General features: G+C 39.0%; 51 non-coding genes across 51 annotated transcripts; all 51 read left to right on the forward strand.

Annotated features, from left to right (window-relative positions):
- The first annotated feature begins 989 nt into the window (after nt 1-989).
- On the forward strand, nt 990-1,060 carry Trnag-gcc (transfer RNA glycine (anticodon GCC)). Its single transcript has one exon. It is a non-coding gene; the product is annotated as a tRNA-Gly (tRNA).
- Nucleotides 1,061-1,459: 399 nt separating this feature from the next.
- Nucleotides 1,460-1,531, forward strand: Trnag-ucc (transfer RNA glycine (anticodon UCC)). Its single transcript has one exon. It is a non-coding gene; the product is annotated as a tRNA-Gly (tRNA).
- A 214-nt stretch (nt 1,532-1,745) lies between these two features.
- Nucleotides 1,746-1,816, forward strand: Trnag-gcc (transfer RNA glycine (anticodon GCC)). The gene has a single exon. It is a non-coding gene; the product is annotated as a tRNA-Gly (tRNA).
- A 456-nt stretch (nt 1,817-2,272) lies between these two features.
- Nucleotides 2,273-2,344, forward strand: Trnag-ucc (transfer RNA glycine (anticodon UCC)). Its single transcript has one exon. It is a non-coding gene; the product is annotated as a tRNA-Gly (tRNA).
- Nucleotides 2,345-2,547: 203 nt separating this feature from the next.
- On the forward strand, nt 2,548-2,618 carry Trnag-gcc (transfer RNA glycine (anticodon GCC)). Its single transcript has one exon. It is a non-coding gene; the product is annotated as a tRNA-Gly (tRNA).
- A 398-nt stretch (nt 2,619-3,016) lies between these two features.
- Nucleotides 3,017-3,088, forward strand: Trnag-ucc (transfer RNA glycine (anticodon UCC)). The gene has a single exon. It is a non-coding gene; the product is annotated as a tRNA-Gly (tRNA).
- Nucleotides 3,089-3,301: 213 nt separating this feature from the next.
- Nucleotides 3,302-3,372, forward strand: Trnag-gcc (transfer RNA glycine (anticodon GCC)). The gene has a single exon. It is a non-coding gene; the product is annotated as a tRNA-Gly (tRNA).
- Nucleotides 3,373-3,826: 454 nt separating this feature from the next.
- Trnag-ucc (transfer RNA glycine (anticodon UCC)) lies at nt 3,827-3,898 on the forward strand. Its single transcript has one exon. It is a non-coding gene; the product is annotated as a tRNA-Gly (tRNA).
- Nucleotides 3,899-4,100: 202 nt separating this feature from the next.
- Nucleotides 4,101-4,171, forward strand: Trnag-gcc (transfer RNA glycine (anticodon GCC)). The gene has a single exon. It is a non-coding gene; the product is annotated as a tRNA-Gly (tRNA).
- Nucleotides 4,172-4,568: 397 nt separating this feature from the next.
- Trnag-ucc (transfer RNA glycine (anticodon UCC)) lies at nt 4,569-4,640 on the forward strand. The gene has a single exon. It is a non-coding gene; the product is annotated as a tRNA-Gly (tRNA).
- Nucleotides 4,641-4,854: 214 nt separating this feature from the next.
- Nucleotides 4,855-4,925, forward strand: Trnag-gcc (transfer RNA glycine (anticodon GCC)). Its single transcript has one exon. It is a non-coding gene; the product is annotated as a tRNA-Gly (tRNA).
- Nucleotides 4,926-5,379: 454 nt separating this feature from the next.
- Nucleotides 5,380-5,451, forward strand: Trnag-ucc (transfer RNA glycine (anticodon UCC)). Its single transcript has one exon. It is a non-coding gene; the product is annotated as a tRNA-Gly (tRNA).
- A 202-nt stretch (nt 5,452-5,653) lies between these two features.
- Trnag-gcc (transfer RNA glycine (anticodon GCC)) lies at nt 5,654-5,724 on the forward strand. Its single transcript has one exon. It is a non-coding gene; the product is annotated as a tRNA-Gly (tRNA).
- A 679-nt stretch (nt 5,725-6,403) lies between these two features.
- Nucleotides 6,404-6,474, forward strand: Trnag-gcc (transfer RNA glycine (anticodon GCC)). The gene has a single exon. It is a non-coding gene; the product is annotated as a tRNA-Gly (tRNA).
- Nucleotides 6,475-7,661: 1,187 nt separating this feature from the next.
- On the forward strand, nt 7,662-7,733 carry Trnag-ucc (transfer RNA glycine (anticodon UCC)). The gene has a single exon. It is a non-coding gene; the product is annotated as a tRNA-Gly (tRNA).
- Nucleotides 7,734-8,474: 741 nt separating this feature from the next.
- On the forward strand, nt 8,475-8,546 carry Trnag-ucc (transfer RNA glycine (anticodon UCC)). The gene has a single exon. It is a non-coding gene; the product is annotated as a tRNA-Gly (tRNA).
- A 202-nt stretch (nt 8,547-8,748) lies between these two features.
- Trnag-gcc (transfer RNA glycine (anticodon GCC)) lies at nt 8,749-8,819 on the forward strand. Its single transcript has one exon. It is a non-coding gene; the product is annotated as a tRNA-Gly (tRNA).
- A 384-nt stretch (nt 8,820-9,203) lies between these two features.
- On the forward strand, nt 9,204-9,276 carry Trnag-ucc (transfer RNA glycine (anticodon UCC)). Its single transcript has one exon. It is a non-coding gene; the product is annotated as a tRNA-Gly (tRNA).
- Nucleotides 9,277-9,478: 202 nt separating this feature from the next.
- Nucleotides 9,479-9,549, forward strand: Trnag-gcc (transfer RNA glycine (anticodon GCC)). Its single transcript has one exon. It is a non-coding gene; the product is annotated as a tRNA-Gly (tRNA).
- A 398-nt stretch (nt 9,550-9,947) lies between these two features.
- Trnag-ucc (transfer RNA glycine (anticodon UCC)) lies at nt 9,948-10,019 on the forward strand. Its single transcript has one exon. It is a non-coding gene; the product is annotated as a tRNA-Gly (tRNA).
- Nucleotides 10,020-10,233: 214 nt separating this feature from the next.
- On the forward strand, nt 10,234-10,304 carry Trnag-gcc (transfer RNA glycine (anticodon GCC)). Its single transcript has one exon. It is a non-coding gene; the product is annotated as a tRNA-Gly (tRNA).
- A 454-nt stretch (nt 10,305-10,758) lies between these two features.
- Trnag-ucc (transfer RNA glycine (anticodon UCC)) lies at nt 10,759-10,830 on the forward strand. Its single transcript has one exon. It is a non-coding gene; the product is annotated as a tRNA-Gly (tRNA).
- Nucleotides 10,831-11,032: 202 nt separating this feature from the next.
- Nucleotides 11,033-11,103, forward strand: Trnag-gcc (transfer RNA glycine (anticodon GCC)). The gene has a single exon. It is a non-coding gene; the product is annotated as a tRNA-Gly (tRNA).
- A 397-nt stretch (nt 11,104-11,500) lies between these two features.
- On the forward strand, nt 11,501-11,572 carry Trnag-ucc (transfer RNA glycine (anticodon UCC)). Its single transcript has one exon. It is a non-coding gene; the product is annotated as a tRNA-Gly (tRNA).
- Nucleotides 11,573-11,786: 214 nt separating this feature from the next.
- On the forward strand, nt 11,787-11,857 carry Trnag-gcc (transfer RNA glycine (anticodon GCC)). The gene has a single exon. It is a non-coding gene; the product is annotated as a tRNA-Gly (tRNA).
- A 454-nt stretch (nt 11,858-12,311) lies between these two features.
- On the forward strand, nt 12,312-12,383 carry Trnag-ucc (transfer RNA glycine (anticodon UCC)). Its single transcript has one exon. It is a non-coding gene; the product is annotated as a tRNA-Gly (tRNA).
- Nucleotides 12,384-12,585: 202 nt separating this feature from the next.
- On the forward strand, nt 12,586-12,656 carry Trnag-gcc (transfer RNA glycine (anticodon GCC)). The gene has a single exon. It is a non-coding gene; the product is annotated as a tRNA-Gly (tRNA).
- A 683-nt stretch (nt 12,657-13,339) lies between these two features.
- Trnag-gcc (transfer RNA glycine (anticodon GCC)) lies at nt 13,340-13,410 on the forward strand. Its single transcript has one exon. It is a non-coding gene; the product is annotated as a tRNA-Gly (tRNA).
- A 454-nt stretch (nt 13,411-13,864) lies between these two features.
- Trnag-ucc (transfer RNA glycine (anticodon UCC)) lies at nt 13,865-13,936 on the forward strand. Its single transcript has one exon. It is a non-coding gene; the product is annotated as a tRNA-Gly (tRNA).
- A 202-nt stretch (nt 13,937-14,138) lies between these two features.
- Trnag-gcc (transfer RNA glycine (anticodon GCC)) lies at nt 14,139-14,209 on the forward strand. The gene has a single exon. It is a non-coding gene; the product is annotated as a tRNA-Gly (tRNA).
- A 397-nt stretch (nt 14,210-14,606) lies between these two features.
- Trnag-ucc (transfer RNA glycine (anticodon UCC)) lies at nt 14,607-14,678 on the forward strand. The gene has a single exon. It is a non-coding gene; the product is annotated as a tRNA-Gly (tRNA).
- A 214-nt stretch (nt 14,679-14,892) lies between these two features.
- Trnag-gcc (transfer RNA glycine (anticodon GCC)) lies at nt 14,893-14,963 on the forward strand. The gene has a single exon. It is a non-coding gene; the product is annotated as a tRNA-Gly (tRNA).
- Nucleotides 14,964-15,417: 454 nt separating this feature from the next.
- Nucleotides 15,418-15,489, forward strand: Trnag-ucc (transfer RNA glycine (anticodon UCC)). Its single transcript has one exon. It is a non-coding gene; the product is annotated as a tRNA-Gly (tRNA).
- A 202-nt stretch (nt 15,490-15,691) lies between these two features.
- Trnag-gcc (transfer RNA glycine (anticodon GCC)) lies at nt 15,692-15,762 on the forward strand. The gene has a single exon. It is a non-coding gene; the product is annotated as a tRNA-Gly (tRNA).
- Nucleotides 15,763-16,449: 687 nt separating this feature from the next.
- On the forward strand, nt 16,450-16,520 carry Trnag-gcc (transfer RNA glycine (anticodon GCC)). The gene has a single exon. It is a non-coding gene; the product is annotated as a tRNA-Gly (tRNA).
- Nucleotides 16,521-16,974: 454 nt separating this feature from the next.
- Nucleotides 16,975-17,046, forward strand: Trnag-ucc (transfer RNA glycine (anticodon UCC)). Its single transcript has one exon. It is a non-coding gene; the product is annotated as a tRNA-Gly (tRNA).
- A 202-nt stretch (nt 17,047-17,248) lies between these two features.
- On the forward strand, nt 17,249-17,319 carry Trnag-gcc (transfer RNA glycine (anticodon GCC)). Its single transcript has one exon. It is a non-coding gene; the product is annotated as a tRNA-Gly (tRNA).
- A 397-nt stretch (nt 17,320-17,716) lies between these two features.
- Trnag-ucc (transfer RNA glycine (anticodon UCC)) lies at nt 17,717-17,788 on the forward strand. Its single transcript has one exon. It is a non-coding gene; the product is annotated as a tRNA-Gly (tRNA).
- A 214-nt stretch (nt 17,789-18,002) lies between these two features.
- Trnag-gcc (transfer RNA glycine (anticodon GCC)) lies at nt 18,003-18,073 on the forward strand. Its single transcript has one exon. It is a non-coding gene; the product is annotated as a tRNA-Gly (tRNA).
- Nucleotides 18,074-18,527: 454 nt separating this feature from the next.
- Trnag-ucc (transfer RNA glycine (anticodon UCC)) lies at nt 18,528-18,599 on the forward strand. The gene has a single exon. It is a non-coding gene; the product is annotated as a tRNA-Gly (tRNA).
- Nucleotides 18,600-18,801: 202 nt separating this feature from the next.
- Nucleotides 18,802-18,872, forward strand: Trnag-gcc (transfer RNA glycine (anticodon GCC)). Its single transcript has one exon. It is a non-coding gene; the product is annotated as a tRNA-Gly (tRNA).
- A 398-nt stretch (nt 18,873-19,270) lies between these two features.
- Trnag-ucc (transfer RNA glycine (anticodon UCC)) lies at nt 19,271-19,342 on the forward strand. The gene has a single exon. It is a non-coding gene; the product is annotated as a tRNA-Gly (tRNA).
- A 214-nt stretch (nt 19,343-19,556) lies between these two features.
- Trnag-gcc (transfer RNA glycine (anticodon GCC)) lies at nt 19,557-19,627 on the forward strand. The gene has a single exon. It is a non-coding gene; the product is annotated as a tRNA-Gly (tRNA).
- A 728-nt stretch (nt 19,628-20,355) lies between these two features.
- Trnag-gcc (transfer RNA glycine (anticodon GCC)) lies at nt 20,356-20,426 on the forward strand. Its single transcript has one exon. It is a non-coding gene; the product is annotated as a tRNA-Gly (tRNA).
- A 396-nt stretch (nt 20,427-20,822) lies between these two features.
- Nucleotides 20,823-20,894, forward strand: Trnag-ucc (transfer RNA glycine (anticodon UCC)). Its single transcript has one exon. It is a non-coding gene; the product is annotated as a tRNA-Gly (tRNA).
- Nucleotides 20,895-23,112: 2,218 nt separating this feature from the next.
- Trnag-ucc (transfer RNA glycine (anticodon UCC)) lies at nt 23,113-23,184 on the forward strand. Its single transcript has one exon. It is a non-coding gene; the product is annotated as a tRNA-Gly (tRNA).
- A 202-nt stretch (nt 23,185-23,386) lies between these two features.
- Nucleotides 23,387-23,457, forward strand: Trnag-gcc (transfer RNA glycine (anticodon GCC)). The gene has a single exon. It is a non-coding gene; the product is annotated as a tRNA-Gly (tRNA).
- Nucleotides 23,458-24,141: 684 nt separating this feature from the next.
- Trnag-gcc (transfer RNA glycine (anticodon GCC)) lies at nt 24,142-24,212 on the forward strand. The gene has a single exon. It is a non-coding gene; the product is annotated as a tRNA-Gly (tRNA).
- Nucleotides 24,213-24,549: 337 nt separating this feature from the next.
- Nucleotides 24,550-24,621, forward strand: Trnag-ucc (transfer RNA glycine (anticodon UCC)). Its single transcript has one exon. It is a non-coding gene; the product is annotated as a tRNA-Gly (tRNA).
- Nucleotides 24,622-24,823: 202 nt separating this feature from the next.
- Nucleotides 24,824-24,894, forward strand: Trnag-gcc (transfer RNA glycine (anticodon GCC)). Its single transcript has one exon. It is a non-coding gene; the product is annotated as a tRNA-Gly (tRNA).
- Nucleotides 24,895-25,291: 397 nt separating this feature from the next.
- Nucleotides 25,292-25,363, forward strand: Trnag-ucc (transfer RNA glycine (anticodon UCC)). Its single transcript has one exon. It is a non-coding gene; the product is annotated as a tRNA-Gly (tRNA).
- Nucleotides 25,364-25,421: the final 58 nt, after the last annotated feature.

The following is a 25,421-nucleotide window of genomic DNA, read 5'->3' on the forward strand; positions in this document are numbered from 1 at the left end:
TTTTTTTTTTTAGTATGGAGCATTTTTAAGAAAAAAAATGTGAAGTTTCGTGATGGTAACTTCTTATTATTTTTGAAATACCTACATTTACACTAAAAAGAATGAAATAAAAAAATTTTGAAAAAAAAATAGAACCGACTTCAAAATTGCTCTGAAAAGTGAAAAATAATTTTATTCTTTAAACACCATCGATAATGCTTTTAAACATAATTTTTGAAGTTGGCGCAAAAACGATAGATAAAATCATTCACAGTCATAACTCAACTACAACTATAAATTTAACCAGGCCCAGTTTCTTCACTATCACATAAATTATGCATTGATGACAACATATTTGAATAACGACATAAATGTTTCGTTCCTAACTTTGGATGCTTTTCTGAAAAAAATATGAACGAAGCATGGTTACACTGGATTTTACGTTTTGTTTTTGCGCCAACTTCAAAAATTATGTTTAAAAGCATTATCGATGGTGTTTAAAGAATAAAATTATTTTTCACTTTTCAGAGCAATTTTGAAGTCGGTTCTATTTTTTTTTTCAAAATTTTTTTTCTCTCTCATGCTCCGGAAAACCTTTGAACTAAACTGAAACTGAGATATTAATAATGACATGAGATGAGCCGTCTGTTTCCGAACTCTTTCGGAAGTTATAAAAGGAGATATATTTCAATTTTAATGATAGCAAAAAGTTTTTCAGTTCCCCTTCTCAGTCAAGGCGTCGGTGGTTTAACGGTGGGCATAGCTGCCTTCCAAGCAGTTGACCCGGGTTCGACTCCCGGCCGACGCAGCGGTTTTTGTGTTTTGCTGTTTAAGCTGCGAATAAATACATGCGGGAACAATGATTAACTGTAAATTTTATCAATCTAAAAATAGTTACTGAGCCGCTTTCTGGGAGTTTTTATTTTTCTCGATATGTTTCTTGCCAAAAAGATATCGCTTAATATTAGAGTCTGTATACACGACGCTTTCGAAAATGAATGATTTCCGTAGCATCGGTGGTTCAGTGGTAGAATGCTCGCCTGCCACGCGGGCGGCCCGAAATCGATTCCCGGCCGATGCACTCCTCTTTTTCTGACGCCCGGAATGAACAGCTCAAATACAATCTAGCGCCTCTTATCGCTATGTATTACAAGTTTTTCTGATATAACATTCTTGTGACGAAAGGATTCGTTTGTTCACTGAATTATAGTCTGAAACTTTTTTACCCTATACAACTATTTAAAAAAAAAGGGGAAGATATATTGTTTTAATGCCTAGAAGTTATGATTTCATTCTTATTTTGCGGTTATACTTTGCAAAACTGACAAAGAAAAAGTACTAATTATACTGAAATGGCTCGTCGACTGATGAAATTTTGATTTGGAGGAAAGTTTAATATCCATTATTTTGGATTGAATATAAGCACACATTTTGATTAAAATAAAATCATGAAGCGCTTAAATTTTCGATATAGGGTGTGGCGTCGGTGGTATAACGGTTAGCATAGCTGCCTTCCAAGCAGTTGACCCGGGTTCGACTCCCGGCCGACGCAGTAACTTTTATGATTCTAAGTTTTGACTTCGAGTGAATTCATTCGAATTCAGTATATGCAGTGAATAAAAACTAAGGTAAGAGTGGAAAAGGGTCTCTAAAACGCACGGAACACATTTTTCGATACACCCTCATCATGAAATATAAAGGCGTTGGTTAGAAATTTAGCGCTTATAAATCTTCCGTGACTTTTTCAAAAATGATGGCCTCCTGCAGCATCGGTGGTTCAGTGGTAGAATGCTCGCCTGCCACGCGGGCGGCCCGGGTTCGATTCCCGGCCGATGCATGTTACGTTTTCTTACTCCGCAAGAAGCTCAATGTATACATTACAGGAAGAGTCCTAATCGGCATCACATGACATCGTTTTGTTAACAATTCTACCCTTTGTCTGATTCACCTTACCAGAATGAAAATTTATTAACATGTGCATTTATATATTAATTCAAAACTCAGATTGTTAGGAAATCTAGTCCGCAGTAGCATTAGAGTAGTTTTATATTTTCAGAATACTCTGCACCGTCACTGCGGGACTACGAAAACAGGGCGAAAAGATTTTTTTCTCCCTTTATAGTGATTTCTCTCTCATGCTCCTGAAAACCTTTGAACTAAACTGAAACTGAGATATTAATAATGACATGAGACGAGCCGTCTGTTTCCGAACTCTTTCGGAAGTTACAAAAGGAGAGATATATTTCAATTTTACTGATATCAAAAAGTTTTTCAGTTCCCCTTCTCAGTCAAGGCGTCGGTGGTATAACGGTTAGCATAGCTGCCTTCCAAGCAGTTGACCCGGGTTCGACTCCCGGCCGACGCAGCGGTTTTTGTGTTTTGCCTGTTTAAGCTGCGAATAAATACATGCGGGAACAATGATTAACTGTAAATTTAATCAATCTAAAAATAGTTACTGAGCCGCTTTCTGGGAGTTTTTATTTTTCTCGATATGTTTCTTGCCAAAAAGATATCGCTTAATATTAGGGTCTGTATACACGACGCTTTCGAAAATGAATGATTTCCGTAGCATCGGTGGTTCAGTGGTAGAATGCTCGCCTGCCACGCGGGCGGCCCGGGTTCGATTCCCGGCCGATGCACTCCTCTTTTTCTGACGCCGGAATGAACAGCTCAAATACAATCTTCCGCCTCTTATCGCTATGTATTACAAGTTTTTCTGATACAACATTCTTGTGACGAAAGGATTCGTTTGTTCACTGAATTATAGTCTGAAACTTTTTTACCCTATACAACTATTTAAAAAAAAAGGCGAAGATATATTGTTTTAATGCCTAGAAGTTATGATTTCATTCTTATTTTGCGGTTATACTTTGCAAAACTGACAAAGAAAAAGTACTAATTATACTGAAATGGCTCGTCGACTGATGAAATTTTGATTTGGAGGAAAGTTTAATATCTATTATTTTGGATTGAATATAAGCACACATTTTGATTAAAATAAAATCATGAAGCGCTTAAATTTTCGACGTCGGGTGTGGCGTCGGTGGTATAACGGTTAGCATAGCTGCCTTCCAAGCAGTTGACCCGGGTTCGACTCCCGGCCGACGCAGTAACTTTTATGATTCTAAGTTTAGACTTCGAGTGAATTCATTCGAATTCAGTATATGCAGTGAATAAAAACTAAGGTAAGAGTGGAAAAGGGTCTCTAAAACGAACGGAACACATTTTTCGATACACCCTCATCATGAAATATAAATTCGTTGGTTAGAAACTTAGCGCTTATAAATCATCCGTGACTTTTTCAAAAATGATGCCTCTTGCAGCATCGGTGGTTCAGTGGTAGAATGCTCGCCTGCCACGCGGGCGGCCCGGGTTCGATTCCCGGCCGATGCATGTTACGTTTTCTTACTCCGCAAGAAGCTCAATGTATACATTACAGGAAGAGTCCTAATCGGCATCACATGACATCGTTTTGTTAACAATTCTACCCTTTGTCTGATTTACCTTACCAGAATGAAAATTTATTAACATGTGCATTTATATATTAATTCAAAACTCAGATTGTTAGGAAATCTAGTCCGCAGTAGCATTAGAGTAGTTTTATATTTTCAGAATACTCTGCACCGTCACTGCGGGACTACGAAAACAGGGCGAAAAGATTTTTTCCTCCCTACATAGTGATTTCTCTCTCATGCTCCTGAAAACCTTTGAACTAAACTGAAACTGAGATATTAATAATGACATGAGACGAGCCGTCTGTTTCCGAACTCTTTCGGAAGTTACAAAAGGAGATATATTTCAATTTTACTGATATCAAAAAGTTTTTCAGTTCCCCTTCTCAGTCAAGGCGTCGGTGGTATAACGGTTAGCATAGCTGCCTTCCAAGCAGTTGACCCGGGTTCGACTCCCGGCCGACGCAGCGGTTTTTGTGTTTTGCTGTTTAAGCTGCGAATAAATACATGCGGGAACAATGATTAACTGTAAATTTAATCAATCTAAAAATAGTTACTGAGCCGCTTTCTGGGAGTTTTTATTTTTCTCGATATGTTTCTTGCCAAAAAGATATCGCTTAATATTAGGGTCTGTATACACGACGCTTTCGAAAATGAATGATTTCCGTAGCATCGGTGGTTCAGTGGTAGAATGCTCGCCTGCCACGCGGGCGGCCCGGGTTCGATTCCCGGCCGATGCACTCCTCTTTTTCTGACGCCGGAATGAACAGCTCAAATACAATCTTCCGCCTCTTATCGCTATGTATTACAAGTTTTTCTGATACAACATTCTTGTGACGAAAGGATTCGTTTGTTCACTGAATTATAGTCTGAAACTTTTTTACCCTATACAACTATTTAAAAAAAAAGGGAAGATATATTGTTTTAATGCCTAGAAGTTATGATTTCATTCTTATTTTGCGGTTATACTTTGCAAAACTGACAAAGAAAAAGTACTAATTATACTGAAATGGCTCGTCGACTGATGAAATTTTGATTTGGAGGAAAGTTTAATATCCATTATTTTGGATTGAATATAAGCACACATTTTGATTAAAATAAAATCATGAAGCGCTTAAATTTTCGACGTCGGGTGTGGCGTCGGTGGTATAACGGTTAGCATAGCTGCCTTCCAAGCAGTTGACCCGGGTTCGACTCCCGGCCGACGCAGTAACTTTTATGATTCTAAGTTTAGACTTCGAGTGAATTCATTCGAATTCAGTATATGCAGTGAATAAAAACTAATTTAAGAGTGGAAAGGGGTCTCTAAAACGAACGGAACACATTTTTCGATACACCCTCATCATGAAATATAAAGGCGTTGGTTAGAAACTTAGCGCTTATAAATCATCCGTGACTTTTTCAAAAATGATGTCCTCTTGCAGCATCGGTGGTTCAGTGGTAGAATGCTCGCCTGCCACGCGGGCGGCCCGGGTTCGATTCCCGGCCGATGCATGTTACGTTTTCTTACTCCGCAAGAAGCTCAATGTATACATTACAGGAAGAGTCCTAATCGGCATCACATGACATCGTTTTGTTAACAATTCTACCCTTTGTCTGATTTACCTTACCAGAATGAAAATTTATTAACATGTGCATTTATATATTAATTCAAAACTCAGATTGTTAGGAAATCTAGTCCGCAGTAGCATTAGAGTAGTTTTATATTTTCAGAATACTCTGCACCGTCACTGCGGGACTACGAAAACAGGGCGAAAAGAATTTTTCCTCCCTACATAGTGATTTCTCTCTCATGCTCCTGAAAACCTTTGAACTAAACTGAAACTGAGATATTAATAATGACATGAGACGAGCCGTCTGTTTCCGAACTCTTTCGGAAGTTACAAAAGGAGATATATTTCAATTTTACTGATATCAAAAAGTTTTTCAGTTCCCCTTCTCAGTCAAGGCGTCGGTGGTATAACGGTTAGCATAGCTGCCTTCCAAGCAGTTGACCCGGGTTCGACTCCCGGCCGACGCAGCGGTTTTTGTGTTTTGCTGTTTAAGCTGCGAATAAATACATGCGGGAACAATGATTAACTGTAAATTTAATCAATCTAAAAATAGTTACTGAGCCGCTTTCTGGGAGTTTTTATTTTTCTCGATATGTTTCTTGCCAAAAAGATATCGCTTAATATTAGGGTCTGTATACACGACGCTTTCGAAAATGAATGATTTCCGTAGCATCGGTGGTTCAGTGGTAGAATGCTCGCCTGCCACGCGGGCGGCCCGGGTTCGATTCCCGGCCGATGCACTCCTCTTTTTCTGACGCCGGAATGAACAGCTCAAATACAATCTTGCGCCTCTTATCGCTATGTATTACAAGTTTTTCTGATACAACATTCTTGTGACGAAAGGATTCGTTTGTTCACTGAATTATAGTCTGAAACTTTTTTACCCTATACAACTATTTAAAAAAAAAGGGAAGATATATTGTTTTAATGCCTAGAAGTTATGATTTCATTCTTATTTTGCGGTTATACTTTGCAAAACTGACAAAGAAAAAGTACTAATTATACTGAAATGGCTCGTCGACTGATGAAATTTTGATTTGGAGGAAAGTTTAATATCCATTATTTTGGATTGAATATAAGCACACATTTTGATTAAAATAAAATCATGAAGCGCTTAAATTTTCGACGTGTGTGGCGTCGTGGTATAACGGTTAGCATAGCTGCCTTCCAAGCAGTTGACCCGGGTTCGACTCCCGGCCGACGCAGTAACTTTTATGATTCTAAGTTTAGACTTCGAGTGAATTCATTCGAATTCAGTATATGCAGTGAATAAAAACTAAGGTAAGAGTGGAAAGGGGTCTCTAAAACGAACGGAACACATTTTTCGATACACCCTCATCATGAAATATAAAGGCGTTGGTTAGAAACTTAGCGCTTATAAATCATCCGTGACTTTTTCAAAAATGATGCCCTCTTGCAGCATCGGTGGTTCAGTGGTAGAATGCTCGCCTGCCACGCGGGCGGCCCGGGTTCGATTCCCGGCCGATGCATGTTACGTTTTCTTACTCCGCAAGAAGCTCAATGTATACATTAGAGGAAGAGTCCTAATCGGCATCACATGACATCGTTTTGTTAACAATTCTACCCTTTGTCTGATTTACCTTACCAGAATGAAAATTTATTAACATGTGCATTTATATATTAATTCAAAACTCAGATTGTTAGGAAATCTAGTCCGCAGTAGCATTAGAGTAGTTTTATATTTTCAGAATACTCTGCACCGTCACTGCGGGACTACGAAAACAGGGCGAAAAGAATTTTTCCTCCCTACATAGTGATTTCTCTCTCATGCTCCTGAAAACCTTTGAACTAAACTGAAACTGAGATATTAATAATGGACGAGACGAGCCGTCTGTTTCCGAACTCTTTCGGAAGTTACAAAAGGAGATATATTTCAATTTTACTGATATCAAAAAGTTTTTCAGTTCCCCTTCTCAGTCAAGGCGTCGGTGGTATAACGGTTAGCATAGCTGCCTTCCAAGCAGTTGACCCGGGTTCGACTTCCGGCCGACGCAGCGGTTTTTGTGTTTGCTGTTTAAGCTGCGAATAAATACATGCGGGAACAATGATTAACTGTAAATTTAATCAATCTAAAAATAGTTACTGAGCCGCTTTCTGGGAGTTTTTATTTTTCTCGATATGTTTCTTGCCAAAAAGATATCGCTTAATATTAGGGTCTGTATACACGACGCTTTCGAAAATGAATGATTTCCGCATCATCGGTGGTTCAGGCGTGGTGGCAGAATGCTCGCCTCGTCACGCGGGCGGCCTGCTCGATTCCCGGCCGATGCACTCCTCTTTTTCGACGGAATGAATAGCTGAAATACAATCTTCCGCCTCTATCGCTATGTATTACAAGTTTTTCTGATACAACATTCTTGTGACGAAAGGATTCGTTTGTTCACTGAATTATAGTCTGAAACTTTTTTACCCTATACAACTATTTAAAAAAAAAGGCGAAGATATATTGTTTTAATGCCTAGAAGTTATGATTTCATTCTTATTTGCGGTTATACTTTGCAAACTGATACAAAGAAAAGTAATTAATATATCGAATGGCTCGTCGACTGACGAAATTTTACTGGAGGAAAGTTTAATATCCATTATTTTGATTGAATATAAGCACATTTTGGATTAAATAAAATCATGAAGCGCTTAAATTTTGATGTCGGGTGTGGCGTCGGTGGTATAACGGTTAGCATAGCTGCCTTCCAAGCAGTTGACCCGGGTTCGACTCCCGGCCGACGCAGTAACTTTTATGATTCTAAGTTTAGACTTCGAGTGAATTCATTCGAATTCATTATATGCAGTGAATAAAAACTAATTTAAGAGTGGAAAGGGGTCTCTAAAACGAACGGAACACATTTTTCGATACACCCTCATCATGAAATATAAAGGCGTTGGTTAGAAACTTAGCACTTATAAATCATCCGTGACTTTTTCAAAAATGATGTCCTCTTGCAGCATCGGTGGTTCAGTGGTAGATCGCTCGCTCGTTACGCGGGCGGGCCCAAGGTTCGATTCCCGGCCGATGCATGTTACGTTTTCTTACTTCCGCAAGAAGCTCAATGTGTTATTGTGAAGAGTCCTAATCGGCATCACATGACATCGTTTTTGTTAACAATTACTCCCTTTGTCTGATTTACCTTACCAGAATGAAAATTTATTAACATGTGTACCAAGTATATTAAATTCAAAACTCAGATTGTTAGGAAATCTAGTCCGCAGTAGCATTAGAGTAGTTTTATATTTTCAGAATACTCTGCACCGTCACTGCGGACTACGAAAACAGGGCGAAAAGATTTTTTCCTCCCTACATAGTGATTTCTCTCTCATGCTCCTGAAAACCTTTGAACTAAACTGAAACTGAGATATTAATAATGACATGAGACGAGCCGTCTGTTTCCGAACTCTTTCGGAAGTTACAAAAGGAGATATATTTCAATTTTACTGATATCAAAAAGTTTTTCAGTTCCCCTTCTCAGTCAAGGCGTCGGTGGTATAACGGTTAGCATAGCTGCCTTCCAAGCATTTGACCCGGGTTCGACTCCCGGCCGACGCAGCGGTTTTTATGTTTTGCTGTTTAAGCTGCGAATAAATACATGCGGGAACAATGATTAACTGTAAATTTTATCAATCTAAAAATATTTACTGAGCCGCTTTATGGGAGTTTTTATTTTTCTCGATATGTTTCTTGCCAAAAAGATATCGCTTAATATTAGGGTCTGTATACACGACGCTTTCGAAAATGAATGATTTCCGTAGCATCGGTGGTTCAGTGGTAGAATGCTCGCCTGCCACGCGGGCGGCCCGGGTTCGATTCCCGGCCGATGCACTCCTCTTGTTCTGACGCCGGAATGAACAGCTCAAATACAATCTTGCTCCTCTTATCGCTATGTATTACAAGTTTTTCTGATACAACATTCTTGTGACGAAAGGATTCGTTTGTTCACTGAATTATAGTCTGAAACTTTTTTACCCTATAACTATTAAAAAAGGGAAAATATATTGTTTTAATGCTTGTGAAGTTATGATTTCATTCTGTTTTGCGGTTATACTGTAAACTGACAAGAAAGTTCAATTATACCGAAATGGCTCGTCGACTGATGAAATTTTGATTTGGAGGAAAGTTTAATATCTATTATTTTGGATTGAATATAAGCACACATTTTGATTAAAATAAAATCATGAAGCGCTTAAATTTTCGACATCGGATGTGGCGTCGGTGGGTATAACGGTTAGCATAGCTGCCTTCCAAGCAGTTGACCCGGGTTCGACTCCCGGCCGACGCAGCGGTTTTTGTGTTTTGCTGTTTAAGCTGCGAATAAATACATGCGGGAACAATGATTAACTGTAAATTTAATCAATCTAAAAATAGTTACTGAGCCGCTTTCTGGGAGTTTTTATTTTTCTCGATATGTTTCTTGCCAAAAAGATATCGCTTAATATTAGGGTCTGTATACACGACGCTTTCGAAAATGAATGATTTCCGTAGCATCGGTGGTTCAGTGGTAGAATGCTCGCCTGCCACGCGGGCGGCCCGGGTTCGATTCCCGGCCGATGCACTCCTCTTTTTCTGACGCCGGAATGAACAGCTCAAATACAATCTTCCGCCTCTTATCGCTATGTATTACAAGTTTTTCTGATATAACATTCTTGTGACGAAAGGATTCGTTTGTTCACTGAATTATAGTCTGAAACTTTTTTACCCTATACAACTATTTAAAAAAAAAGGGGAAGATATATTGTTTTAATGCCTAGAAGTTATGATTTCATTCTTATTTTGCGGTTATACTTTGCAAAACTGACAAAGAAAAAGTACTAATTATACTGAAATGGCTCGTCGACTGATGAAATTTTGATTTGGAGGAAAGTTTAATATCCATTATTTTGGATTGAATATAAGCACACATTTTGATTAAAATAAAATCATGAAGCGCTTAAATTTTCGACATCGGATGTGGCGTCGGTGGTATAACGGTTAGCATAGCTGCCTTCCAAGCAGTTGACCCGGGTTCGACTCCCGGCCGACGCAGTAACTTTTATGATTCTAAGTTTTGACTTCGAGTGAATTCATTCGAATTCAGTATATGCAGTGAATAAAAACTAAGGTAAGAGTGGAAAGGGGTCTCTAAAACGAACGGAACACATTTTTCGATACACCCTCATCATGAAATATAAAGGCGTTGGTTAGAAACTTAGCGCTTATAAATCATCCGTGACTTTTTCAAAAATGATGCCCTCTTGCAGCATCGGTGGTTCAGTGGTAGAATGCTCGCCTGCCACGCGGGCGGCCCGGGTTCGATTCCCGGCCGATGCATGTTACGTTTTCTTACTCCGCAAGAAGCTCAATGTATACATTACAGGAAGAGTCCTAATCGGCATCACATGACATCGTTTTGTTAACAATTCTACCCTTTGTCTGATTTACCTTACCAGAATGAAAATTTATTAACATGTGCATTTATATATTAATTCAAAACTCAGATTGTTAGGAAATCTAGTCCGCAGTAGCATTAGAGTAGTTTTATATTTTCAGAATACTCTGCACCGTCACTGCGGGACTACGAAAACAGGGCGAAAAGATTTTTTCCTCCCTACATAGTGATTTCTCTCTCATGCTCCTGAAAACCTTTGAACTAAACTGAAACTGAGATATTAATAATGACATGAGACGAGCCGTCTGTTTCCGAACTCTTTCGGAAGTTACAAAAGGAGATATATTTCAATTTTACTGATATCAAAAAGTTTTTCAGTTCCCCTTCTCAGTCAAGGCGTCGGTGGTATAACGGTTAGCATAGCTGCCTTCCAAGCAGTTGACCCGGGTTCGACTCCCGGCCGACGCAGCGGTTTTTGTGTTTTGCTGTTTAAGCTGCGAATAAATACATGCGGGAACAATGATTAACTGTAAATTTAATCAATCTAAAAATAGTTACTGAGCCGCTTTCTGGGAGTTTTTATTTTTCTCGATATGTTTCTTGCCAAAAAGATATCGCTTAATATTAGGGTCTGTATACACGACGCTTTCGAAAATGAATGATTTCCGTAGCATCGGTGGTTCAGTGGTAGAATGCTCGCCTGCCACGCGGGCGGCCCGGGTTCGATTCCCGGCCGATGCACTCCTCTTTTTCTGACGCCGGAATGAACAGCTCAAATACAATCTTCCGCCTCTTATCGCTATGTATTACAAGTTTTTCTGATATAACATTCTTGTGACGAAAGGATTCGTTTGTTCACTGAATTATAGTCTGAAACTTTTTTACCCTATACAACTATTTAAAAAAAAGGGGAAGATATATTGTTTTAATGCCTAGAAGTTATGATTTCATTCTTATTTTGCGGTTATACTTTGCAAAACTGACAAAGAAAAAGTACTAATTATACTGAAATGGCTCGTCGACTGATGAAATTTTGATTTGGAGGAAAGTTTAATATCCATTATTTTGGATTGAATATAAGCACACATTTTGATTAAAATAAAATCATGAAGCGCTTAAATTTTCGACGTCGGGTGTGGCGTCGGTGGTATAACGGTTAGCATAGCTGCCTTCCAAGCAGTTGACCCGGGTTCGACTCCCGGCCGACGCAGTAACTTTTATGATTCTAAGTTTTGACTTCGAGTGAATTCATTCGAATTCAGTATATGCAGTGAATAAAAACTAAGGTAAGAGTGGAAAGGGGTCTCTAAAACGAACGGAACACATTTTTCGATACACCCTCATCATGAAATATAAAGGCGTTGGTTAGAAACTTAGCGCTTATAAATCATCCGTGACTTTTTCAAAAATGATGCCCTCTTGCAGCATCGGTGGTTCAGTGGTAGAATGCTCGCCTGCCACGCGGGCGGCCCGGGTTCGATTCCCGGCCGATGCATGTTACGTTTTCTTACTCCGCAAGAAGCTCAATGTATACATTAGAGGAAGAGTCCTAATCGGCATCACATGACATCGTTTTGTTAACAATTCTACCCTTTGTCTGATTTACCTTACCAGAATGAAAATTTATTAACATGTGCATTTATATATTAATTCAAAACTCAGATTGTTAGGAAATCTAGTCCGCAGTAGCATTAGAGTAGTTTTATATTTTCAGAATACTCTGCACCGTCACTGCGGGACTACGAAAACAGGGCGAAAAGATTTTTTCCTCCCTACATAGTGATTTCTCTCTCATGCTCCTGAAAACCTTTGAACTAAACTGAAACTGAGATATTAATAATGACATGAGACGAGCCGTCTGTTTCCGAACTCTTTCGGAAGTTACAAAAGGAGATATATTTCAATTTTACTGATATCAAAAAGTTTTTCAGTTCCCCTTCTCAGTCAAGGCGTCGGTGGTATAACGGTTAGCATAGCTGCCTTCCAAGCAGTTGACCCGGGTTCGACTCCCGGCCGACGCAGCGGTTTTTGTGTTTTGCTGTTTAAGCTGCGAATAAATACATGCGGGAACAATGATTAACTGTAAATTTAATCAATCTAAAAATAGTTACTGAGCCGCTTTCTGGGAGTTTTTATTTTTCTCGATATGTTTCTTGCCAAAAAGATATCGCTTAATATTAGGGTCTGTATACACGACGCTTTCGAAAATGAATGATTTCCGTAGCATCGGTGGTTCAGTGGTAGAATGCTCGCCTGCCACGCGGGCGGCCCGGGTTCGATTCCCGGCCGATGCACTCCTCTTTTTCTGACGCCGGAATGAACAGCTCAAATACAATCTTGCGCCTCTTATCGCTATGTATTACAAGTTTTTCTGATACAACATTCTTGTGACGAAAGGATTCGTTTGTTCACTGAATTATAGTCTGAAACTTTTTTACCCTATACAACTATTTAAAAAAAAGGGGAAGATATATTGTTTTAATGCCTAGAAGTTATGATTTCATTCTTATTTTGCGGTTATACTTTGCAAAACTGACAAAGAAAAAGTACTAATTATACTGAAATGGCTCGTCGACTGATGAAATTTTGATTTGGAGGAAAGTTTAATATCCATTATTTTGGATTGAATATAAGCACACATTTTGATTAAAATAAAATCATGAAGCGCTTAAATTTTCGACATCGGATGTGGCGTCGGTGGTATAACGGTTAGCATAGCTCCCTTCCAAGCAGTTGACCCGGGTTCGACTCCCGGCCGACGCAGTAACTTTTATGATTCTAAGTTTTGACTTCGAGTGAATTCATTCGAATTCAGTATACGCAGTGAATAAAAACTAAGGTAAGAGTGGAAAAGGGTCTCTAAAACGAACGGAACACATTTTTCGATACACCCTCATCATGAAATATAAATTCGTTGGTTAGAAACTTAGCGCTTATAAATCATCCGTGACTTTTTCAAAAATGATGGCCTCTTGCAGCATTGGTGGTTCAGTGGTAGAATGCTCGCCTGCCACGCGGGCGGCCCGGGTTCGATTCCCGGCCGATGCATGTTACGTTTTCTTACTCCGCAAGAAGCTCAATGTATACATTACAGGAAGAGTCCTAATCGGCATCACATGACATCGTTTTGTTAACAATTCTACCCTTTGTCTGATTTACCTTACCAGAATGAAAATTTATTAACATGTGCATTTATATATTAATTCAAAACTCAGATTGTTAGGAAATCTAGTCCGCAGTAGCATTAGAGTAGTTTTATATTTTCAGAATACTCTGCACCGTCACTGCGGGACTACGAAAACAGGGCGAAAAGATTTTTTCCTCCCTACATAGTGATTTCTCTCTCATGCTCCTGAAAACCTTTGAACTAAACTGAAACTGAGATATTAATAATGACATGAGACGAGCCGTCTGTTTCCGAACTCTTTCGGAAGTTACAAAAGGAGATATATTTCAATTTTACTGATATCAAAAAGTTTTTCAGTTCCCCTTCTCAGTCAAGGCGTCGGTGGTATAACGGTTAGCATAGCTGCCTTCCAAGCAGTTGACCCGGGTTCGACTCCCGGCCGACGCAGCGGTTTTTGTGTTTTGCTGTTTAAGCTGCGAATAAATACATGCGGGAACAATGATTAACTGTAAATTTAATCAATCTAAAAATAGTTACTGAGCCGCTTTCTGGGAGTTTTTATTTTTCTCGATATGTTTCTTGCCAAAAAGATATCGCTTAATATTAGGGTCTGTATACACGACGCTTTCGAAAATGAATGATTTCCGTAGCATCGGTGGTTCAGTGGTAGAATGCTCGCCTGCCACGCGGGCGGCCCGGGTTCGATTCCCGGCCGATGCACTCCTCTTTTTCTGACGCCGGAATGAACAGCTCAAATACAATCTTGCGCCTCTTATCGCTATGTATTACAAGTTTTTCTGATACAACATTCTTGTGACGAAAGGATTCGTTTGTTCACTGAATTATAGTCTGAAACTTTTTTACCCTATACAACTATTTAAAAAAAAGGGGAAGATATATTGTTTTAATGCCTAGAAGTTATGATTTCATTCTTATTTTGCGGTTATACTTTGCAAAACTGACAAAGAAAAAGTACTAATTATACTGAAATGGCTCGTCGACTGATGAAATTTTGATTTGGAGGAAAGTTTAATATCTATTATTTTGGATTGAATATAAGCACACATTTTGATTAAAATAAAATCATGAAGCGCTTAAATTTTCGACATCGGATGTGGCGTCGGTGGTATAACGGTTAGCATAGCTGCCTTCCAAGCAGTTGACCCGGGTTCGACTCCCGGCCGACGCAGTAACTTTTATGATTCTAAGTTTTGACTTCGAGTGAATTCATTCGAATTCAGTATATGCAGTGAATAAAAACTAAGGTAAGAGTGGAAAGGGGTCTCTAAAACGAACGGAACACATTTTTCGATACACCCTCATCATGAAATATAAAGGCGTTGGTTAGAAACTTAGCGCTTATAAATCATCCGTGACTTTTTCAAAAATGATGCCCTCTTGCAGCATCGGTGGTTCAGTGGTAGAATGCTCGCCTGCCACGCGGGCGGCCCGGGTTCGATTCCCGGCCGATGCATGTTACGTTTTCTTACTCCGCAAGAAGCTCAATGTATACATTAGAGGAAGAGTCCTAATCGGCATCACATGACATCGTTTTGTTAACAATTCTACCCTTTGTCTGATTTACCTTACCAGAATGAAAATTTATTAACATGTGCATTTATATATTAATTCAAAACTCAGATTGTTAGGAAATCTAGTCCGCAGTAGCATTAGAGTAGTTTTATATTTTCAGAATACTCTGCACCGTCACTGCGGGACTACGAAAACAGGGCGAAAAGATTTTTTCCTCCCTACATAGTAATTTCTCTCTCATGCTCCTGAAAACCTTTGAACTAAACTGAAACTGAGATATTAATAATGACATGAGACGAGCCGTCTGTTTCCGAACTCTTTCGGAAGTTACAAAAGGAGATATATTTCAATTTTACTGATAACAAAAAGTTTTTCAGTTCCCCTTCTCAGTCAAGGCGTCGGTGGTATAACGGTTAGCATAGCTGCCTTCCAAGCAGTTGACCCGGGTTCGACTCCCGGCCGACGCAGCGGTTTTTGTGTTTTGCTGTTTAAGCTGCGAATAAATACATGCGGGAACAATGATTAACTGTAAATTTAATCAATCTAAAAATAGTTACTGAGCCGCTTTCTGGGAGTTTTTATTTTTCTCGATATGTTTCTTGCCAAAAAGATATCGCTTAATATTAGGGTCTGTATACACGACGCTTTCGAAAATGAATGATTTCCGTAGCATCGGTGGTTCAGTGGTAGAATGCTCGCCTGCCACGCGGGCGGCCCGGGTTCGATTCCCGGCCGATGCACTCCTCTTTTTCTGACGCCGGAATGAACAGCTCAAATACAATCTTGCGCCTCTTATCGCTATGTATTACAAGTTTTTCTGATACAACATTCTTGTGACGAAAGGATTCGTTTGTTCACTGAATTATAGTCTGAAACTTTTTTACCCTATACAACTATTTAAAAAAAAAAAAGGGGAAGATATATTGTTTTAATGCCTAGAAGTTATGATTTCATTCTTATTTTGCGGTTATACTTTGCAAAACTGACAAAGAAAAAGTACTAATTATACTGAAATGGCTCGTCGACTGATGAAATTTTGATTTGGAGGAAAGTTTAATATCTATTATTTTGGATTGAATATAAGCACACATTTTGATTAAAATAAAATCATGAAGCGCTTAAATTTTCGACATCGGATGTGGCGTCGGTGGTATAACGGTTAGCATAGCTCCCTTCCAAGCAGTTGACCCGGGTTCGACTCCCGGCCGACGCAGTAACTTTTATGATTCTAAGTTTTGACTTCGAGTGAATTCATTCGAATTCAGTATACGCAGTGAATAAAAACTAAGGTAAGAGTGGAAAAGGGTCTCTAAAACGAACGGAACACATTTTTCGATACACCCTCATCATGAAATATAAATTCGTTGGTTAGAAACTTAGCGCTTATAAATCATCCGTGACTTTTTCAAAAATGATGGCCTCTTGCAGCATCGGTGGTTCAGTGGTAGAATGCTCGCCTGCCACGCGGGCGGCCCGGGTTCGATTCCCGGCCGATGCATGTTACGTTTTCTTACTCCGCAAGAAGCTCAATGTATACATTACAGGAAGAGTCCTAATCGGCATCACATGACATCGTTTTGTTAACAATTCTACCCTTTGTCTGATTTACCTTACCAGAATGAAAATTTATTAACATGTGCATTTATATATTAATTCAAAACTCAGATTGTTAGGAAATCTAGTCCGCAGTAGCATTAGAGTAGTTTTATATTTTCAGAATACTCTGCACCGTCACTGCGGGACTACGAAAACAGGGCGAAAAGATTTTTTCCTCCCTACATAGTGATTTCTCTCTCATGCTCCTGAAAACCTTTGAACTAAACTGAAACTGAGATATTAATAATGACATGAGACGAGCCGTCTGTTTCCGAACTCTTTCGGAAGTTACAAAAGGAGATATATTTCAATTTTACTGATATCAAAAAGTTTTTCAGTTCCCCTTCTCAGTCAAGGCGTCGGTGGTATAACGGTTAGCATAGCTGCCTTCCAAGCAGTTGACCCGGGTTCGACTCCCGGCCGACGCAGCGGTTTTTGTGTTTTGCTGTTTAAGCTGCGAATAAATACATGCGGGAACAATGATTAACTGTAAATTTAATCAATCTAAAAATAGTTACTGAGCCGCTTTCTGGGAGTTTTTATTTTTCTCGATATGTTTCTTGCCAAAAAGATATCGCTTAATATTAGGGTCTGTATACACGACGCTTTCGAAAATGAATGATTTCCGTAGCATCGGTGGTTCAGTGGTAGAATGCTCGCCTGCCACGCGGGCGGCCCGGGTTCGATTCCCGGCCGATGCACTCCTCTTTTTCTGACGCCGGAATGAACAGCTCAAATACAATCTTGCGCCTCTTATCGCTATGTATTACAAGTTTTTCTGATATAACATTCTTGTGACGAAAGGATTCGTTTGTTCACTGAATTATAGTCTGAAACTTTTTTACCCTATACAACTATTTAAAAAAAAGGGGAAGATATATTGTTTTAATGCCTAGAAGTTATGATTTCATTCTTATTTTGCGGTTATACTTTGCAAAACTGACAAAGAAAAAGTACTAATTATACTGAAATGGCTCGTCGACTGATGAAATTTTGATTTGGAGGAAAGTTTAATATCCATTATTTTGGATTGAATATAAGCACACATTTTGATTAAAATAAAATCATGAAGCGCTTAAATTTTCGACGTCGGGTGTGGCGTCGATGGTATAACGGTTAGCATAGCTGCCTTCCAAGCAGTTGACCCGGGTTCGACTCCCGGCCGACGCAGTAACTTTTATGATTCTAAGTTTTGACTTCGAGTGAATTCATTCGAATTCAGTATATGCAGTGAATAAAAACTAAGGTAAGAGTGGAAAGGGGTCTCTAAAACGAACGGAACACATTTTTCGATACACCCTCATCATGAAATATAAAGGCGTTGGTTAGAAACTTAGCGCTTATAAATCATCCGTGACTTTTTCAAAAATGATGCCCTCTTGCAGCATCGGTGGTTCAGTGGTAGAATGCTCGCCTGCCACGCGGGCGGCCCGGGTTCGATTCCCGGCCGATGCATGTTACGTTTTCTTACTCCGCAAGAAGCTCAATGTATACATTAGAGGAAGAGTCCTAATCGGCATCACGTGACATCGTTTTGTTAACAATTCTACCCTTTGTCTGATTTACCTTACCAGAATGAAAATTTATTAACATGTGCATTTATATATTAATTCAAAACTCAGATTGTTAGGAAATCTAGTCCGCAGTAGCATTAGAGTAGTTTTATATTTTCAGAATACTCTGCACCGTCACTGCGGGACTACGAAAACAGGGCGAAAAGATTTTTTCCTCCCTACATAGTGATTTCTCTCTCATGCTCCTGAAAACCTTTGAACTAAACTGAAACTGAGATATTAATAATGACATGAGACGAGCCGTCTGTTTCCGAACTCTTTCGGAAGTTACAAAAGGAGATATATTTCAATTTTACTGATATCAAAAAGTTTTTCAGTTCCCCTTCTCAGTCAAGGCGTCGGTGGTATAACGGTTAGCATAGCTGCCTTCCAAGCAGTTGACCCGGGTTCGACTCCCGGCCGACGCAGCGGTTTTTGTGTTTTGCTGTTTAAGCTGCGAATAAATACATGCGGGAACAATGATTAACTGTAAATTTAATCAATCTAAAAATAGTTACTGAGCCGCTTTCTGGGAGTTTTTATTTTTCTCGATATGTTTCTTGCCAAAAAGATATCGCTTAATATTAGGGTCTGTATACACGACGCTTTCGAAAATGAATGATTTCCGTAGCATCGGTGGTTCAGTGGTAGAATGCTCGCCTGCCACGCGGGCGGCCCGGGTTCGATTCCCGGCCGATGCACTCCTCTTTTTCTGACGCCGGAATGAACAGCTCAAATACAATCTTGCGCCTCTTATCGCTATGTATTACAAGTTTTTCTGATATAACATTCTTGTGACGAAAGGATTCGTTTGTTCACTGAATTATAGTCTGAAACTTTTTTACCCTATACAACTATTTAAAAAAAAAGGGGAAGATATATTGTTTTAATGCCTAGAAGTTATGATTTCATTCTTATTTTGCGGTTATACTTTGCAAAACTGACAAAGAAAAAGTACTAATTATACTGAAATGGCTCGTCGACTGATGAAATTTTGATTTGGAGGAAAGTTTAATATCCATTATTTTGGATTGAATATAAGCACACATTTTGATTAAAATAAAATCATGAAGCGCTTAAATTTTCGACATCGGATGTGGCGTCGGTGGTATAACGGTTAGCATAGCTGCCTTCCAAGCAGTTGACCCGGGTTCGACTCCCGGCCGACGCAGTAACTTTTATGATTCTAAGTTTTGACTTCGAGTGAATTCATTCGAATTCAGTATACGCAGTGAATAAAAACTAAGGTAAGAGTGGAAAAGGGTCTCTAAAACGAACGGAACACATTTTTCGATACACCCTCATCATGAAATATAAATTCGTTGGTTAGAAACTTAGCGCTTATAAATCATCCGTTACTTTTTCAAAAATGATGGCCTCTTGCAGCATCGGTGGTTCGGTGGTAGAATGCTCGCCTGCCACGCGGGCAGCCCGGGTTCGATTCCCGGCCGATGCATGTTACGTTTTCTTACTCCGCAAGAAGCTCAATGTATACATTACAGGAAGAGTCCTAATCGGCATCACATGACATCGTTTTGTTAACAATTCTACCCTTTGTCTGATTTACCTTACCAGAATGAAAATTTATTAACATGTGCATTTATATATTAATTCAAAACTCAGATTGTTAGGAAATCTAGTCCGCAGTAGCATTAGAGTAGTTTTATATTTTCAGAATACTCTGCACCGTCACTGCGGGACTACGAAAACAGGGCGAAAAGATTTTTTCCTCCCTACATAGTGATTTCTCTCTCATGCTCCTGAAAACCTTTGAACTAAACTGAAACTGAGATATTAATAATGACATGAGACGAGCCGTCTGTTTCCGAACTCTTTCGGAAGTTACAAAAGGAGATATATTTCAATTTTACTGATATCAAAAAGTTTTTCAGTTCCCCTTCTCAGTCAAGGCGTCGGTGGTATAACGGTTAGCATAGCTGCCTTCCAAGCAGTTGACCCGGGTTCGACTTCCGGCCGACGCAGCGGTTTTTGTGTTTCGCTGTTTAAGCTGCGAATAAATACATGCGGGAACAATGATTAACTGTAAATTTAATCAATCTAAAAATAGTTACTGAGCCGCTTTCTGGGAGTTTTTATTTTTCTCGATATGTTTCTTGCCAAAAAGATATCGCTTAATATTAGGGTCTGTATACACGACGCTTTCGAAAATGAATGACTTCCTTAGCATCGGTGGTTCAGTGGTAGAATGCTCGCCTGCCACGAGGGCGGCCCGGGTTCGATTCCCGGCCGATGCACTCCTCTTTTTCTGACGCCAGAATGAACAGCTCAAATACAATCTAGCGCCTCTTATCGCTATGTATTACAAGTTTTTCTGATATAACATTCTTGTGACGAAAGGATTCGTTTGTTCACTGAATTATAGTCTGAAACTTTTTTACCTATACAACTATTTAAAAAAAAGGGGAAGATATATTGTTTTAATGCCTAGAAGTTATGATTTCATTCTTATTTTGCGGTTATACTTTGCAAAACTGACAAAGAAAAAGTACTAATTATACTGAAATGGCTCGTCGACTGATGAAATTTTGATTTGGAGGAAAGTTTAATATCCATTATTTTGGATTGAATATTAGCACACATTTTGATTAAAATAAAATCATGAAGCGCTTAAATTTTCGACGTCGGGTGTGGCGTCGGTGGTATAACGGTTAGCATAGCTGCCTTCCAAGCAGTTGACCCGGGTTCGATTCCCGGCCGACGCAGTAACTTTTATGATTCTTAGTTTTGACTTCGAGTGAATTCATTCGAATTCAGTATACGCAGTGAATAAAAACTAAGGTAAGAGTGGAAAAGGGTCTGTAAAACTACTGGATGGAACACATTTTTTGATACACCCTCATTATGAAATACTAGCCGCCTGCGGCGACCAGCTGGTCCGCCTTTTTACGCCATTCGCCTTTTTACGCCAGGGGTGCCGCCTTCGGCGGCTGCTTAAATAAATTTCGTGGCGGTGTCAATCAATCTATATCTATCTATATCATTAATAATTTGAATAAAATATTTTCTAGATCTGTCTCCAGTTTCGTCGTTTGGAATATTTTTAAAGGAGGGGGAGGGAAGACACAAACGACGTACTCTTCATGCAAATTTGGTCGAAAAATAACAAAATGCACTTCCACTTTTATGTGAAAGCATTGTTTTTTCAAAGTCATGGTGTATGTGGGGGAGGGAGGGGGACATTGACATCCAATGTGCAAGCAGCCACCTACAGCGGCTGTTTGGCTAACTTGTCATTTACGTTTTTACTTCAAGTTTGCCGCCTTCGGCGGTTGTTTAAATAAATTTGGCACCAGTATTAATCAATCCATCTCTATCTTTTTTTTGTGCCATTCACATTTTTAAGCCAAGATTGCCGCTTTCGGCGGCTATCTACCTTTGCAATCTATCTCTACATTTTTTTATCCATCTCTATTTATTTTGACCTCCTCACCCATTTCCTAATAAAAACAAAGAACACTCAAAAAACCGCTTTTTTTATTTAAGTAGAGCAGAAAAAAAAAGCTCAAATTCCCCGTAGTGTGCAAAAAGTAGCGTTTGACAAAGATAAAAAAAAATCTCGCTGTTTTTATTGAATTAATGCGCACAACTATGAAATGTAACGTAATATATATACAGCGAAAGGTCCAGCTTGGGGGGGGGGGGGATGGAAAAAGAAATAAATGCAATCCCTAAATAAAACAAAAAAAAAAAGGAAAGAAAAAAAGCCAGCGCTGCCGAAAAAACACGTGATCATCACGTCAGAAAATGTAGAAGTAAGCTATATAGTAAAAAAAAAAGATTAACATTGCTTGCGGTTAAGATTCCATCGTAAATATCGAATCGAAACCCAAGTAGTGACGTCACAGGCATAAAAGATTGAAGAACGCTTTTTTCGACTGATGCGTGAAAGGACATGATGTGTTCAGCATTAAAAAAATTGTAAAAAAAAAACTATTGCGTATTTTTAAGAACTTTTTTCTTCTGAAGAGGGCGAAATGTTTTTACTATTACCAACTTAAATTTCAGAAATGAGGCTTTGATACTTCTCGCAGGATGATATTAGAAAGAAATAAAACCCAGAAAAACATGCAAATTAAAGGTTTTTTCAAAAATTCATAAAAAATACAAAAATTGCTCTATCTTCAAAATTTTTTTGTTCATCATATTTAAAATTAAATTTCCGACACTATAGTACCAAAAATATTTGTCTGGCGCGATTGGTTCGGGGTCTGTGAGGTTAAAAGTACTAAAAAGTGCTAAAAATCACATAAAACATTAAATAACTTTTTTTCTAATTAAAATATCAAAAATCGAAGCCCGAGGTGCACAACTTCAGCAAAAACTACACCTGTATACCAAATTTCATCTTTCTAGGCCTTACCGTTTTCCCGGGATGCGCGCCACACACACACACACACAAACATCTTATTTTATTATATGTATAGATAGATAAAGGCGTTGGTTAGAAACTTAGCGCTTATAAATCATCCGTGACTTTTTCAAAAATGATGGCTTCTTGTAGCATTTCTGGTTCTGTGGTAGAATGCTCGACTGCTGCGCGGGCGGCCCGGGTTCGATTCCCGGACGATGCATGTTACGTTTTCTTACTCCGCAAGAAGCTCAATGTATACATTACAGGAAGAGTCCTAATCGGCATCACATGACATCGTTTTGTTAACAATTCTAGAGTAGTTTTATGTTTTCAGAATACTCTGCACCATCACTGCGGGACTACGAAAACAGGGCGAAAAGATTTTTTCCTCCCTACATAGTGTTTTCTCTCTCATGCTCCGGAAAACCTTTGAACTAAACTGAAACTGACAAATTAATAATGACATGAGACGCACCGTCTGTTTCCAAACTCTTTCGGAAGTTACAAAAGGAGATATATTTCAATTTTACTGATATCAAAAAGTTTTTCAGTTCCCGTTCTCAGTCAATGCGTCGGTGGTATAACGGTTAGCATAGCTGCCTTCCAAGCAGTTGACCCGGGTTCGACTCCCGGCCGACGCAGCGGTTTTTGTGTTTTGCTGTTTAAGCTGCGAATAAATACATGCGGGAACAATGATTAACTGTAAATTTAATCAATCTAAAAATAGTTACTGAGCCGCTTTCTGGGAGTTTTTATTTTTCTCGATATGTTTCTTGCCAAAAAGATATCGCTTAATATTAGGGTCTGTATACACGACGCTTTCGAAAATGAATGATTTCCGTAGCATCGGTGGTTCAGTGGTAGAATGCTCGCCTGCCACGCGGGCGGCCCGGGTTCGATACCCGGCCGATGCACTCCTCTTTTTCTGACGCCGGAATGAACACCTCAAATACAATCTTGCGCCTCTTATCGCTATGTATTACAAGTTTTTCTGATACAACATTCTTGTGACGAAAGGATTCGTTTGTTCACTGAATTATAGTCTGAAACTTTTTTACCCTATACAACTATTTTAAAAAAAAGGGGAAGATATATTGTTTTAATGCCTAGAAGTTATGATTTCATTCTTATTTTGCGGTTATACTTTGCAAAACTGACAAAGAAAAAGTACTAATTATACTGAAATGGCCCGTCGACTGATGAAATTTTGATTTGGAGGAAAGTTTAATATCTATTATTTTGGATTGAATATAAGCACACATTTTGATTAAAATAAAATCATGAAGCGCTGAAATTTTCGACATCGGATGTCGCGTCGGTGGTATAACGGTTAGCATAGCTCCCTTCCAAGCAGTTGACCCGGGTTCGACTCCCGGCCGACGCAGTAACTTTTATGATTCTAAGTTTTGACTTCGAGTGAATTCATTCGAATTCAGTATACGCAGTGAATAAAAACTAAGGTAAGAGTGGAAAAGGGTCTCTAAAACGAACGGAACACATTTTTCGATACACCCTCATCATGAAATATAAATTCGTTGGTTAGAAACTTAGCGCTTATAAATCATCCGTGACTTTTTCAAAAATGATGGCCTCTTGCAGCATTGGTGGTTCAGTGGTAGAATGCTCCCCTGCCACGCGGGCGGCCCGGGTTCAATTCCCGGCCGATGCATGTTACGTTTTCTTACTCCGCAAGAAGCTCAATGTATACATTACAGGAAGAGTCCTAATCGGCATCACATGACATCGTTTTGTTAACAATTCTACCCTTTGTCTGATTTACCTTACCAGAAAGAAAATTTATTAACATTTGCATTTATATATTAATTCAAAACTCAGATTGTTAGGAAATCTAGTTCCTGAAAACCTTTGAACTAAACTGAAACTGAGATATTAATAATGACATGAGACGAGCCGTCTGTTTCCGAACTCTTTCGGAAGTTACAAAAGGAGATATATTTCAATTTTACTGATATCAAAAAGTTTTTCAGTTCCCCTTCTCAATCAAGGCGTCGGTGGTATAACGGTTAGCATAGCTGCCTTCCAAGCAGTTGACCCGGGTTCGACTCCCGGCCGACGCAGCGGTTTTTGTGTTTTGCTGTTTAAGCTGCGAATAAATACATGCGGGAACAATGATTAACTGTAAATTTAATCAATCTAAAAATAGTTACTGAGCCGCTTTCTGGGAGTTTTTATTTTTCTCGATATGTTTCTTGCCAAAAAGATATCGCTTAATATTAGGGTCTGTATACACGACGCTTTCGAAAATGAATGATTTCCGTAGCATCGGTGGTTCAGTGGTAGAATGCTCGCCTGCCACGCGGGCGGCCCGGGTTCGATTCCCGGCCGATGCACTCCTCTTTTTCTGACGCCGGAATGAACTGCTCAAATACAATCTTGCGCCTCTTATCGCTATGAAATACAAGTTTTTCTGATATAACATTCTTGTGACGAAAGGATTCGTTTGTTCACTGAATTATAGTCTGAAACTTTTTTACCCTATACAACTATTTAAAAAAAAGGGGAAGATATATTGTTTTAATGCCTAGAAGTTATGATTTCATTCTTATTTTGCGGTTATACTTTGCAAAACTGACAAAGAAAAAGTACTAATTATACTGAAATGGCTCGTCGACTGATGAAATTTTGATTTGGAGGAAAGTTTAATATCCATTATTTTGGATTGAATATAAGCACACATTTTGATTAAAATAAAATCATGAAGCGCTTAAATTTTCGACATCGGATGTGGCGTCGGTGGTATAACGGTTAGCATAGCTGCCTTCCAAGCAGTTGACCCGGGTTCGACTCCCGGCCGACGCAGTAACTATTATGATTCTAAGTTTTGACTTCGAGTGAATTCATTCGAATTCAGTATACG

The sequence above is a fragment of the Uloborus diversus genome, chromosome 7 (genome assembly GCF_026930045.1).
Source record: "Uloborus diversus isolate 005 chromosome 7, Udiv.v.3.1, whole genome shotgun sequence".
NCBI lineage: Eukaryota > Metazoa > Arthropoda > Arachnida > Araneae > Uloboridae > Uloborus > Uloborus diversus.